Source organism: Pelmatolapia mariae, linkage group LG9 (assembly GCF_036321145.2).
Source record: "Pelmatolapia mariae isolate MD_Pm_ZW linkage group LG9, Pm_UMD_F_2, whole genome shotgun sequence".
Taxonomy (NCBI): Eukaryota; Metazoa; Chordata; class Actinopteri; order Cichliformes; family Cichlidae; genus Pelmatolapia; species Pelmatolapia mariae.
The window spans coordinates 33976692-33986323 of NC_086235.1; the positions used below are offsets into that span (position 1 = coordinate 33976692).

Below are 9632 nucleotides of genomic sequence, written 5' to 3' on the forward strand. Positions count from 1 at the left end.
AAATCACATATTCAGCCACACCAACCAGCTCTATTTGCTTTTGTTCCTGAGAGTTTAAGGAAACAAGGATACTGAAGTCGTCATGGTCCCTCAGTCCTCGCTGGACAGTCTACCATTTGCCATCCTTTCCTCCTCTCTTCTATCTGTGTGTGTGTGTGTGTGTGTGTGTGTGCGTGTGTCTATGTGGTATGGATGGACAGTTGACCTGACGCTGTACCTGGGCTACAGGGACATTTCGACCTTTTGCTGTGTATTCATGTGTCCCCCTAAAACATGAATTGTAAATGCATTTTTAAGTGTCTAAATAATAATTTTTTCTTCTTCTTTTGAGGTCATTATTTATCTTTTGACCTGTATTTGCTTAAACTGTAGTGTAAATTCATTTATTAAACTATAATTAAAAGATTTTCTGATTTTCTTAAAAGTCCACCTATACCACTCACCTGATTTTTGTGTATTCCAGTTTATTGCACAGCGACGTTTCGAGTTAGACTGGATGTGTGTAAGTACTACAATTTAATACACATTTTCAATACACACGGCCGGAAGTCATTGTGATTGGTAGGCTATATATATAGGCGGTACCTACCGGAAATGATTTCGCGCGCGTGCCCTTTAACAAGTACATGTCGACGGCAATACGAAGACTGATTAAAAGCACAAAGGTAAGCCTTTTTTAATGTAAAATGCACCATGACTTTAATACTATATGAAATTATAGGTGCACAGGCTTATATTAAACTGCTTTAATATATGCTTTATGGACTGTTAGCTAGTTTTTTAAGAAGTAAAACTGCCTCAGCGTTTGTCATTGAGTAAATAAAATAGGGCTGATGACTAACCGCGTCAACGCGATAAAGCGGGCTAACCCGTGTTAGGATTTACTCGGTGTTAAAGCATTAATGTGGCTTAAACGTGTTAATGCCGACATCGCGACTAACGTGATTAACAATTAAACCAGCGCAGTCTGAGTCAAAATCCCTGATGTCGCTGTCATCTAATTTCGGGCAGTTTGTCCAATGTCTCTCCATTCTGCTAACAGCCCTAAAATAAAAGCAAGGGGTATAAGTGTATTTAATCGTGTATTTATTTATATGCCTGAAGAAAAAACTTCTTACAGTTTTGATGCCTAAGCGTTCTCAGTACTTGTATCACTCTCTGCAGTCGCCATTGCAGAAATGTCACATGTCGCCATTTTGAGAACTAGGCCTTTAACATTTTAAAAGAAGGCATAAATTAGGACTATGAATAAGTCAGCTGTGTTTATGCTGTAAACTACACTACTGCTAGTTCTACTACTACTGATGATGATGACAATGATGACGATAATCATAATACTTTATATGCTTTGGTAATACAGGCAATCAAAACGTACAGGAGAACATGCGAAGGAGACGCATTCCTCCACGGGAGGATGCAGTCTGTCATGTTTCTGCTGGAAGGGACAAACTGGGACTTGATATCCACTACATAAATGCCTTCAAAGGTAAGTTGGTCTTTAGTTTGGATTAGATTTGGAGTTTGTCACTTTGTCTTTTGTCACTCACTTGGTATGCCTCTGCAATTCAGGTCGGGGCATTTTCACGACTGTTCCATTCCAAAAAGGAGACTTCCTTTTGGAATACAGAGGTAAACTCATAACAAAAGACGAATGTGAGCGGAGACACAGAGTTTATCATGACAGCCTGAAGGTGTTCATGTTTGAATTCAAGTTTGATGGAAAACTCTGGTGGTGCGTATTATATCAGTGTAGTTTGATTAAGATTAAATTACACTTTGCTTTTGATTTATGAAAAAAAAGCTTCCTAACAAAAACTAGTTAAGCTAATACTTTTTTGCCTAACCCCACAGTGTGGATGCATCTCAAGAAGACACATATTCAAAAACTGTCATAACTCCTATACTGTTCACCTGATTTGGATGTAAATACCCTCAAATAAAAGCTGGCAGTCTGCAGTTAAAGCACATCTTGTTCGTTTCATTTGGAATCCATTGTGGTTGTGTATAGAGCCAAAAATGTTAGAATTGTGTCGATGTCCCAATATTTATGGACCTGACTGTAAATGTTGCAATATTTTGCTAACAGTGTCACAGTCATCGTCTGGTGTGCACAACAATATCATCTTTGGACAAGTGCATTCAGTGTGTGGGACCGGTTTCCTCCCTCAAGTGGCTTGGCTATAAGTGCAAAGGTGAGACACTTAGTGAATAGGTACAGTATATAGTAAAAAGCATTAATAGAGTTCAACAAGTTAAGACTAGCTGAAATGAACACTGCTCCCTTTTTAATCAGTGGGTGGTCACATCTAATTAAAGAAATGTAGTATTACCTCTTTGGTGCAGGACCTTGTAAAAATGGTATACTTGGGATTGTCCTCAATTCCCCATTCCATAACATAAACTGCTCAAAATAATAAAGGGAACACTTAAACAATGCGATGTAACGCCACAGACCACTTCTCAGCACCTATGCTTTCTGGCTGATGTTATGGTCACTTTTGAATGCTGGTGGTGATTTCATTTTAGTGGTAGCATGAGACAGAGTCTACAACCCACACAAGTGGCTCAGGTAGTGCAGCTCATCTAGTGTAGCACATCAATGTGAGCTGTGGCAAGAAGGTTTGCTGTGTCTGTTAGTGTAGTGTCCAGAGCATGGAGGTGTTACCTGGATGTGGAGTAGGCCATAGGAGGGCAACAACCCAGCAGCAGGACCGCTACCTCCACCTTTGTGCAAGGAGGAACAAGAGGAGCCTTGCAAAATGACCTCAAACAGGCCACAAATGTGCATCTGTCTCCTCAAATGGTCAGATGGCTTGAGGGTCCAGCGTCCACAGGTGGGGATTGAGCTTGCAGCCCAACACCATGCAGGACGTTTGACATTTGCCAGAAAACACAAAGTTTGGCAACTTCGGCACTGGCACCCTATGCTCCTCACAGCTGAAAGGAGGTTCAAACTGAGCACATGTGACAGTCTGGAGATGCCGTGGGGAACGTTCTGCTGTCTGCAACATCCTCCAGCATGATCATATTGGCAGTGGGTCAGTAATGGTGTGGGGTGGCATTTCTGTGCCTGCCAGAGAGCCTGACTGTCATTAGGTAACAAGATGAGATCCTCGGACACTTTGTGAGACCACATGCTAGTGCGTTTGGCCCTGGGGTCCACCTAATGCGAGATGACACTGGACCTCATGTGGCTGGAGTATGTCAGCAGTTCCTCCATGACAAAGGCATTGATGCTATGGACTGGCCCGCCTGTTCCCCAGACCTGAATCCAATTGAGCACATCTGGGACATCGCGTCTCACTCCATCCACCACAAACTGTCCAGGGGTTGGCGGATGCTTTAGTCTGGGTCTTGGAGGAGATCCTTCAGGAGACCGTCCGCCACCTCATCCTGAGCATGCCCAGGCATTGTAGGGAAGTCATACAGGCATCTGGAGGCCACACACATTCAACTACACACTTTCATGCCATTCAACTGCCTGAAGAACAAAGTATTTAATAAGAATAATTCATTCATTCACATCTGGGATGTCCTTTTGGGGGGGGAGGGGGTTAGCAGTGTATGTGTAGTCATTAAAATATCCTTAAGTGTGAACAGTTTGTTTTTTGGGTTTTTTTCAGCATTTGACATTACTGCAATGCTTTGACAAAAAACTACTTCACTTAAATAGAACTGCAAAGCTAAATGAAGTCTATCAAAATGTGTTTCAGTTTGTTTAGGGGTCTGGCACAAATCCTGCCTTGCAAAATTGTCAAATCAGAATTGTCACCAGTCAACACAGGTGTGTATCCCATTCATATTTGGCTTGACTTTTTTTCAGTTTATTTTTTTTTACCTGTCTAAAGTATTGATCAATTAAAATAACTTTTATTCTTACATTCCAGAAAGAAGAAATTTCTGAATATTCAGGGGAAGATGGATTGCCACATTCAGTTCTGGATCAAATATCAAGCGATGATGATGGCAACCACAGCATATCAGAAGAAGAATATGTGCCAGATTCAGAGTCATATGATGAAGATTCACATGAAGACATCTCATTATTGCCAAGCACATCAAAAGGTCTGCTATGCCAAGATGACATCTCCAAAGCGCATGAACAATCAGATTCAACGAATTTAATCCACAACTTGACAAAGGACAAGCCAGAAGATAAAAGTGAGCTTTGCGAAACTGAATCAGAAAAAATGACTTTAAGTAAAAGAAATTACTGCTATTTTTGTGGCAAACCACAAGCTAAAATTTCCCGCCACCTGAAAACGCACAAAACAGCTCCTGATGTTGTGCATGCATTTTCCCTGCCTAGAGACTCAAACGAGCGTAAAAGCCTGTTAGAGAAATTGAGAAATAAGGGACATTTTAAGCATAATGCTGCAGTGTTGCATGGTGGAGTGGGACCACTGAAAGTGAAGAGAAGACCCAAGATTAAAGCAGTAGAGGGAAAGTTTGCTCATTGCTTTTATTGTCAAGGGATGTATGTTCGCAAGGATCTTTGGAGACATGTCCGCAGATGTCCTAACAAACCAAAAGATGACACGGATAAAGAACCTGGAAGAACCAAAGTACTCGGCCTGGCTTTAACTCTGGAGTCTCAGTGTTATCCGCAGGTGTCAAGTGGAGTGTGGAAGGTTCTTGCTGTTATGAAACAAGATGAGATTGCCTCAGCTGTGCGAAATGACTTTACTGTTATTCAGTTTGCCCAGTCCCTCTACAATAAACATGGACAAGACCCTACTAAGTATGATTATATACGACAGAAGCTTCGTGAAGCGGGACGTTTGTTGTTGTGTCTGCGTACAGAATTCTCAGTGCATAACATCGAAGAAGCTATTAAGCCTGCTAACTTCCAGAGAGTTGTGCAAGCAGTAAAGAAAGTTTCAGGTTTTGATGAAGAGACACTGTCATACAAAACTCCAAGCCTTGCGCTGAAACTGGGACATACACTGCATAAAATGTCTGACATTATCCATTGTCGTGCCCTCATGACAGAGGATGAAGCCCTAATCAAGTCCACTGATGCGTTCAAGAAGTTGTATGTCTCCAAATGGTCCGAGATGGTGTCTCACCGTGCCTTGAACACATTTAGTGAGGCAAAGTTTAACAAGCCATCAACATTGCCCTTTACAGAAGATGTTCGGATTCTCCATCACTACCTTCAAAAATCTGCAGAAAGTGCCTTTTGCAGCTTGGAGAACGAAGCCACAGCTCAGAATTATGCCCAACTTGCACACGTTACACTCTCACAAATCATTGTGTTCAATCGAAGACGTTCTGGAGAGGTTTCAAAGATGCGCCTCAAAAGTTTTCTTGAAAGAGACAAAACGGCACTCCACACAGATGTTTCCATGGGGCTCTCAGAAATGGAACAGAGACTCTGTAACTATTTCTATAGAATAGAAATAATGGGAAAAAGGGACAGAAATGTTCCAGTTCTGCTAACATCAAGCATGCTGGATGCTCTGTCACTACTGGTTAGTAGGAGGCCTGACTATGGTATTTGTGCCACTAATATCTACCTCTTTGCAAGACCCCGATCAATGAGTCATTACAGAGGAATGGACTCCTTGCGTGTTCATGCACACCAGTGTGGAGCAAAGCACCCTGAGTATCTAAGATCGACACAGCTCAGAAAACATGTTGCCACACTCTCACAAGTCCTTAATTTGAAAAACAATGAACTTGATCAGGTTGCAGATTTCCTGGGTCATGATATCCGCGTTCACCGCGAATTCTACAGATTACCAGTTCCCACAACACAGCTGGCCAAGATTTCCAAACTGCTTTTAACACTGGAAAAAGGACATCTTTCCCAGATCCAGGGGAAATCACTGGATGAGATCGAAATTGAAGGTTTGTATTGAAAGGAGCAAATATTAGGGCAGTAGTTGAATATTATGCTTTATCAACAGAATTAAAACCTAAAAGCACAGACCATTCTGTTAAATGTCCATGATTTAAGGTTCTTGAAGTCTGTTGTTTCATCACTTTGCAACATTTGGCAAACTGCAGAGTGGTGGCCTTAAATAGTAAAACTATGTACTGTGGAAAAATTATAATTTCCAGTATTTGTTCTGTATTTTGTCATCTCGTTGTTAATGTGAGGTTTTTGGGGGGTTTGTGTTTGTGTTGGGTTTTTTTTTCCCACAATTTCTCAGATGAAATTGCATTAAGTGATGCTGAAACAAAGGACAGTGAGAGTGAATCAGATGATGATGACACAGCACTCACAATGTCGGCGTGTGGCACCAGTGAGCCTGTACATGCAGTAGCTGATTCCACAAACACAGCGCAGCTCCAAGACACTGTAGATTGTGGTAAGTTACCACTAGCTTGGTTTCTGTGGATAAAATGTTTGTTACAAATATTAAAACTTAATCAAATTGTGTAATCAGCAGATGAAGAGCCACTCATAATGCATGCAGCAAGTGAGACTGCTGCTCCCTCTGAAGGTAAGGGGTGCAGTTGGTTCTCTAAGCTTATGGACACGTTCTTTGTAATTGCGTTGCAATTCTGTCTCTCTACACCACCACAATGGATTTTAAAATCAAACAATTTCCATATGTGTTAAAGTAGACTTCCTGCTTTAATTCTAGGGATTTGACGGAATCATCACATCACAGCCATTATGCATAGTCTATTATTCTCAGAAGCTCAAGGGTAATTGTATAGCTGACAAACAATTTAATGACTGGGTGAGGCCTGTCTACAGACTACTTCATGGGACATACTATGGTGCTTGCATGATGCATTCTCATTATCCAGTTAAGTAAGTAAAAAGGTTGATTCTGTTCATCTGAACGTAGTTTTTTCAGTGGGAGAAATGTTTCGTCACTTAGATGTTTGTGCTTTAAGGTTCTTGAATTGTTCATCATCTATTGTTTCATCACTTTGCAACATATGGCAAACTGCAGAGTGGTGGCAAAAAGTCACTTGGATGAGTGACAAAATGTTTCTCCCACTGAAAACGCTACATCCAGATTAACAGAATCAACGTTTTGGGATTTACTTACCTGGATGATTGCGCATGCATCAAGAGACTTTTATTCAACTTTTTATTCAGTCTTTTATTCACAGTGGAACACTAAATGTTGTCTCATTTTAGAAATTTGATAAATTTTCAAAGAGAATTTTAGCTCGTTTTGATATTGATGGTACCAACACATTTCAGAAGTTAGGACAGGGTAGCATCCATTCTTTTTACAAGCAAATGATTTTTGGGTTTTTTTTTTGTTTGGTTTGTTTGTTTTAACTACTACTACTTTATATATCTTCCAGATAAAAATGCTGCTCAATCCCACAATTCCCGAAGAGTTCCCAAAAACATGTGGTCCAAGGCTGAGGTTGCTGCAGTGATGAGGCATTTTAAAGACCACATAAACGAAGGGAAACTGGCCACCAAAAATGAATGCAGTCATTGCAAATTGGTAGAAGATCCGATGTTGGCAGGAAGAATAGTTCAAAACATAAGAGATTTTGTAAGAAACAGAGGATTAACTGCAAAAAGGCAGAAAAAAATGAACCAAAATAACTGTTTAGCCAGATGTGGTTTTACATCTTGGTCAGATGGCCAAACTGTTGTTAAAACTGAGTTATTGTGCAGCAGGCTGCCTGATGTTCTGTTTAAAAAAAAGTTCTTGTTAATTACAGAAGTAGTTTGTATTTCATAATTTTTTTATTTAATTTATTTAGTTTTTTTGACAGGTTCTTATTTTAATATATATTTTTTGACAGGTTATATTTAAAATAAAAAAATATAAATGCATATTTTCTCCCCTTAATATTTACCTTTAAACTTCTATATTTTTATATTTCTGTGGTTAGCGTGGGCATTTTTGTCCATAGGGTTAGGGTTAGGGTTAGATTTCTTTTTTATTTATGGTTAAAATTAATGTTCAGATCCATTAATTTTATGGTTAAAATTAATGTTCAGATCCAAGAACACTAATAAAATGATGTCCCAGTAATCCTGTGTCCTGTCAGATGTGTATTCATGGTAATGATGAGCTATTTAATAATGACATCATTGTCCCTTTGAAGTCCCGATATTGGTTTTTTTGGACCTCATAAAAAACATCGTTGTCAAGTGGACAATGTCTCCACAAAACACAATAGAGTCTGGTTGGTGTGTATCAGTGTATCTAGACTTCTATAGGGAGTGTATTAGGTCTGAAGTGACCCAAATTTTTTTCAGATTTTTTCGAACACTTTAACCTCGCTCCCTTGGCTCTAAGTCCTCTGGAAACGGTAGTCCCCGTAAACCACCGCCGGGCGGATTGACGTAGTATAGTCCCGCCATACCACATACACCCGTATGTGTGTGTGTGTGTGTGTGTGTGTGTATACCATGTTTAGGTATCTTTGTGAGGACCAAACATTGGAATGCTACTATACTTGTGGGGACCAACAGTACCTTATGGGACTGTCAAAATATTTCCAAGATCAGTAATAACCCCTCAAGCTCAAGTAACAGGTTTTCATCTGATAGCATAAACAGTACTGCTGTTGTGAAATTTCAAGACAAGAGAAAGGAAACAAACAGAATGATGTATCGCTGAGGTTACCACATGTGTCCTTGATGTCCATTTTTTTTCTCAGCAGTATGTCACTTCAACATGGAGATAAAACTCACAGTCAGTGCAGAGACGCAGAGGCTTTTAGCAGCATGACAACATGTTCTACTACAATGGAAACAGAAGATGATGATAGATATGTCAATGAAACAAAATCCCCTCCCCTGCCAGTTGGATGATATATCTATGTCCGTCCTTAGAGAGGTACTTTGCCAACTGTTCCTGTACATTATGAAAAGAATTTGCATTCACTTCACCGTATAGACCAAGCTGCTAATACACGCATGGCTTATCACATAACTTAGAAATAAACATCTGTGGTAAAGCTAGAAGTAAATAGTCTAGCATGTTATGCGCTAGTGTGTATTAAATTGTCTTTTTTCCATCTATGCCATGTATGGTTTGGATGCTCATGGGGTTATTTTTCATAAGTAAAATGACTTCTTAAGATTAATAATATTAAAGCTAAAAACAAAGGGATTGAAAAAGTGAACTGCTAATAGCAGATTTACAGATTTACCTTCTAGCTATCCATTGCAACCTGTGTGATATCTTTTATTAAAACGTTACTTCATAAATAACAAAGACTATGAATTTGATGAAGCAGTTTGTGCCTTTTTATCTTTAAAATGACACATAGTTCCTACTAAAACAAAAAGTAAACAAATTGTTATTTGTATTCTTCTTTTATCACTGTAGGATTAAGCTCTTCCCTCTGCTTTGTTTGATATTTTTGCAGCAAGCCATTTTTATTAGATGTCGTTCAGTTCTTTTGCAGGGTTGCAGATTCACAGACTAAACAATATGAAGATCAGTTCTGTAATAAAATAACTGCAAAATAGATGTGAAAATAATTTATATATTTGAGTTTCTTAAATGTGGTTTAGAAATTTTAGAAAGTCCACATCACACTCATATTTTCAATGAGATTTTTTTTTTCAAAGAAATTTCTGTTTCTTTCCTATAGTTCACTATATAGGAACACCACATTTCCAGAAAATAGTTCACTAATGACTTGATTGAATGGGCCTAATGTGACATATGACGAACATGTGACTT

General features: G+C 39.3%; 2 long non-coding RNA genes across 2 annotated transcripts; both read left to right on the forward strand.

Moving 5' to 3' along the window:
• Positions 1-613: 613 nt before the first annotated feature.
• Positions 614-1676, forward strand: LOC134634237 (uncharacterized). Its single transcript, XR_010094822.1, has 3 exons — positions 614-665; positions 1361-1486; positions 1570-1676. It is a non-coding gene; the product is annotated as an uncharacterized LOC134634237 (long non-coding RNA).
• Positions 1677-2100: 424 nt separating this feature from the next.
• Positions 2101-3984, forward strand: LOC134634376 (uncharacterized). The gene is made up of 3 exons (XR_010094831.1): positions 2101-2192; positions 3714-3784; positions 3888-3984. It is a non-coding gene; the product is annotated as an uncharacterized LOC134634376 (long non-coding RNA).
• The last annotated feature ends 5648 nt before the right edge of the window (positions 3985-9632 follow it).